Raw genomic sequence first — 4,759 nt, forward strand, 5'->3', positions numbered from 1 at the left:
GCCCCGGGGGGGCCCCGGCGGGGCGGGCGCCAGCGGCTCCCATCGGCCGCGCTCTGTGTGTGTGTGTGTGGTGCTGAGGGCTGCGCTTCAGTTCTGTGTAGGCTGACTTGGTTTGGGTCTGGGGTCCCCCAGCCGAGGGCGGATCCGCTCACAAGCCCAGTTTGAGCGTTGCCAGCTGTGCTGAGGTGCCTGGGGCTGGGACTGTCGCAGAGCCGCGGGGTGGTCCTGAGCCTGGCCTTACCTGGCCAAGGGCGGGAGGTTGGGAAGCAAAGGTTGGCTGATGTTGGCTCGCACTCTCGCACACACACACACGGAACGCATCCCAAAATGCGAGCTGCTGGACGCTTTGGACTCTGTCCGCTGGCAGTGGCTTAGGTGAGACAAGGCAGAGCAGGACCTGTGCCAGAGAAATGGTGTGGGGAGGTCTCGCCTGACATTCCCTGCGTTCCTGACTGGAGCACTCGGGGTCCCCTGCCAGTGCCTGGCTTTTAACTCTCAGATCCAAGCCATCTCCCTGCTACCGAGCCAGCCCCCCGGGATGCTCTTCACCAGAATGGCCATCCCATGGCCCTGCGAATTATCCCTGGGGCGGGTGCAGGCCTGAGGGGGGAGTTCCTCCTGATAAACCCAGGGAATTGCAATTAGCAGAAAGCCAAGAGGCTTGCTCACTCCCATGTTTTTCTGTAGATAAGCTACCATCCAGTATGGGATGAGCAACATCACGCTCTCCAAGTGGCCCATTTGTTGCCCTCGGTGCGATTCGTGTTCACCCATAAACCATTTGCAAAGAGAAAATAGGGGTGGGATTCCCTTGGCTCATTCCCTGGGGTCTTTCTGTGCGTTGCCTGTCACCGCTCCCTTCGTTAGGCTGTGTCTCTTCTAGAAGGTGCAGTGGAGATGGGACCAACCGGGTCTGGGGGTGTAGAAAGGGGCAGATGTCCCTGGGTGGCTGGAGCCTGGCTTTAATCTCAGTCTGCTGTAGATGTTCTGTTTTGCGCTAAGAAACAGGGACCGTGGGCCTGTTCCTCCCTCCTGCAAAACTGCAGCGTCAGGTTTGGCTTGGTGAGATGCCCCCATCACCATCCTCCTGTTTAGGGAGTGGTCTTAGGGCAGCACCCACGATCCTCATGTGAAACCTTGTCTTGCTGTTGTGGGTGGTGCCATCCCATCCCCTGAGCCCACCCAAAATTCCTCTAGTTCCCGAGGAATCAAAACTGTCCTCTTAGGAACATGTGGCTTTATTTGGTCAAAAGCATTGCCTTTTCAGCAAAACTGCGGTTCTTGAACAGTTTGCTCGTGGTGCCTCTGCGCTCGAGGAGGTAGTCAGTTGGAAATCAAAAGCATCTTCTTCCCCCCAGTGAGCTGCTTGAGTCTCAGAGATCGTCTTTGTGCTCGTGCTTTGTGCAAATGGGTTGTTCAACTACTTTTTTTTCTCCTCGGTATTTTTGTAAACTAAGCTGTTTGGAAGCTGGGATCCTCCCAAGACCTAATGCTTCCTACTGGATTCTCCTCTTGGTGTAGAGTTATTTTGGATGACCAGGCATTAAGGACACCGATGGTACTAGCTCTTGCTTTGTCCTTTTAAGAAGTTCTTTAGCAAAAAAAAAAAAAAAAAAAAAAAATTATGGCAGGTGGCAGCTTCCATTCAAGTGTGCGTGACAGTGACCGTGACTCTGTCGAGTGTCTACGTGCAGCTCTTGGCTGTTGCTTCGCCGACCACGCGTCTTTGCTTTGAGGCAGTGTTAGGAGGGATAGGTGAGACAATCATCACGCCGAAAACCTTTGCTGTCAGGTTGCTTATTCCATGGCAGCGCAGCGTAGAGGTACCCCAGCCAGCTCAGGTGCCGCTTGACACGTGTTGGGCTTGAGCTCTCCTGGAGCTAAGTTAACCTGTGGGGAGTTGCAGCTGGTTTGGGTACATCTACAGTGCAGAAGAACCCAAAGTTATGGCCAGTGCCTGGCTGTTCAGGGACCTACGTGCAATGAATTGGAGCATCTCAGATCCAGCACCTGCGGAGAGGCGTTTGCATAAATAAGGTCATGAACCATAAAGGCTGAGCTCGATTTTTGGAATCCTCTTCCAGCTGAAGGCTGAGACGTTTTGGCAGGGTAGTGATGGGAAATCGCTGTTTATGCTGGACCTGTTTCATCAAGAGAGAACCTCAGTCTGTCACCTATCACTTGGTTCGCTGTTTTTTGGCTGTAACGGTCTCGGGCCTGGGTTCCTGCAGGGCCTGGGCTCAACGCAGGGGCCCTCAGTGCTAATGTATACCAGCGGAATTACTTGTGAGGCAAAGGAAAGGGATTTTAACTCCCAGCCACCTCAATCCCATGTAAATCAGCACTCAAGTCCACGCCACAGAGAGCTCAGAAATAGGTTCAAATCTCCGAAAGGTGTGGGGGGCTGCTTGGTTTGGACACGTCTTTAAATGACTTTCATCAGTGATGGAGACCCATCACTACACCGTAGCCTCTTGGTGAACCTTTCACACTGGTTTTAATGAGGAGATGTCACACTGAGAAATATTTTTTTTATTAATTAACTGATCTTAATTAAATCCTTAACTTGCTTGCTTGCTCCTGACGAATTTTCCTGATTCTTCACTTGCTGCTAAAGATCTTTCTCTCGTACTAACCTGCTGGCTCTGGCATCGACACCGTGGTGATCTCGCCAGCGTCTCCATGGCAATAGAGGTATAGGAAGAAACCGAACCAGCACAGAATGACAAAAATGTTGAATTTGGTCAGCCACAGCTCACATCTCAAAGTCTACCTTTCAAAAACCTGATTTCTTTTAGCCAGGATTCATTGACCCCCATAGTTCCCCTCCACCAGAGCTTGGTGACTTGGCTGTAAGAGGTTGGGTTGTTTTTCCCTGGAGGTTAGGGAGATGATGATTAAGGGGGTAAAACTGAATTCCATTTTCTAAAGAAAACACAACTGAAGTCATTTTCGCTCCAATGGGTGAAACTGCTGTCAGTCCGGCACAACAGCTTGTAACCAGGAGCGTCTGCTGGCCTCTGGGGCTTGCCACATGCAGCCGGATTTTGGTGTGGAAAAGGAGGGAATACATCCCCATGAAATCCTCCCTGATGCTCGCTTTCCTCAAACGTGGAATGAGATGTGTCACGGGGGGCGAGGGGAGCAGCGGAGACTTCACAGAGAATTTCTCCTCGTTCCCAGCACTGGACGTGGGATTTTTCTGTTGTGTCTGTTTGCTTGTGCTCTTTCGAGCCCGTGATCAGTCTCACGCCCGTTGCAAATCCACCAAGGGAGATAAACCCTTCCCGCAAAGGACGCGTACAGCCACGGCGTCTGTGAGTTTGCTTTCCTGAACAGTAGCTACAGTTCAGCGAGGTACCGCGTGAATCTCTCATATGACAGTATTCTGCGAATACAGCAGGAGCGGTCATGTCAGTGGAATCATGGAATCTTAGAATCATTTAGGTTGGAAAAGACCTTTAAGGTCATCGAGTCCAACCGGGGAGCCATGGTTGTGTATCTCTGCAAGCGATGGCTGTGCCGCAGGAGTCCCTTGGACCTTGTACTGAACCCCCTTTCAATTATCGTTCCTCTGAACTTGTTTTTAAGTATTTCGACTGCCAGGCAGGCAGTTGTTGGGCTGGTCACGGAATAGCATCCCGCAGGGATTGCTAAACAGTAGGGCAGGGGCGGCCAGGCGCCGGCAGCCAGGCGCTTCCTTACCCGTTGGGTTCCTCTTTCTAAATGAGAAGGAAACCTCCCCAACTGAGAGGGAACCAGCCCTGCAAAAAAACGCTCCCAGCCAGAAATGGGAGGGATTTAAGTCATCCTAGGTGGATTTTTTTTTTTTTTCCTTTTTTTTAAATTTTTTTTTAAACTTCCTGCAGTATCTGCAGTGTTTTCCATCTCAGATCCCATGTTCTGGTAAACATGCTTTTGTTTTTCACGGCACCCTCCCTGGGATACCAAGTTCAAAGGGACTCTGTCACTGTTGAACAAACTTTAAAGACCCTTCAACTGGATTGAAACTCCTAAGAACAACTCTTGTTGTCCTCCGAGCCCTCTCCCTGTGGGCAGCTCAGGCAGGGGAATAAATTGGGCTCCTCCATGGGCCCCTCCGCTGGGGGTCTGCCCCGAGAGCAGAGCTCTTCCCCACCGCCACCGCTTCCCAACCACGGGGAGGTGTTTGCGGTGGCGGAGCCTTGGTCCAGCTGTGGGGAATCGCAGGGAAGGTTTCCTCTCAGTCAGAGAAGGCACCCGTGCCTTCAGCTGAGGCGACAGTGTTCTTGGGCTTCAACAAAAAATAAAATTAGAAGGAAAGAAGGAAGCGGCCAAATGTTGTTATTGTGCAACACTGTGGCTGTTTGGGACGCCAGCTCTTCCAATCAACTGGTTGCACAACTCCATTTCTAACGACAGGGGAAGGTGACGTTGGCCATGGAGAAAGGGCTGGAACCAAGCTTCCTCCTGGAGCTTGGGAAAGGGCAGCCCAGGGGTGAGACGGCTCCGGCTCCCCCAAGGGCTCATGCCGAGGTCTGCCGGCCGGCGCCGTGACCTCGGCAGAGCCCCACGTGCCAGGGCATCCCATGAGCTCTGAGGGATGCTCCAGGGGCTCTTCACTTCTGGTGGCTTCTTGAGGAGTTACAGCCGAGCAGCCTTACGCTGGGTTTGCCTGTATTTGAGATGTTGCTTTCCCAGTTTACACAGTCCGAACTGGAACTAGCAGCTGGGGGTGGGGGGTGCAGACGGGTGGGATGCTGCGGGGGGGCAAAGCCAA

Source organism: Egretta garzetta, unplaced genomic scaffold, assembly GCF_000687185.1.
Source record: "Egretta garzetta isolate BGI_Z169 unplaced genomic scaffold, ASM68718v1 scaffold284, whole genome shotgun sequence".
Classification (NCBI taxonomy): Eukaryota; Metazoa; Chordata; class Aves; order Pelecaniformes; family Ardeidae; genus Egretta; species Egretta garzetta.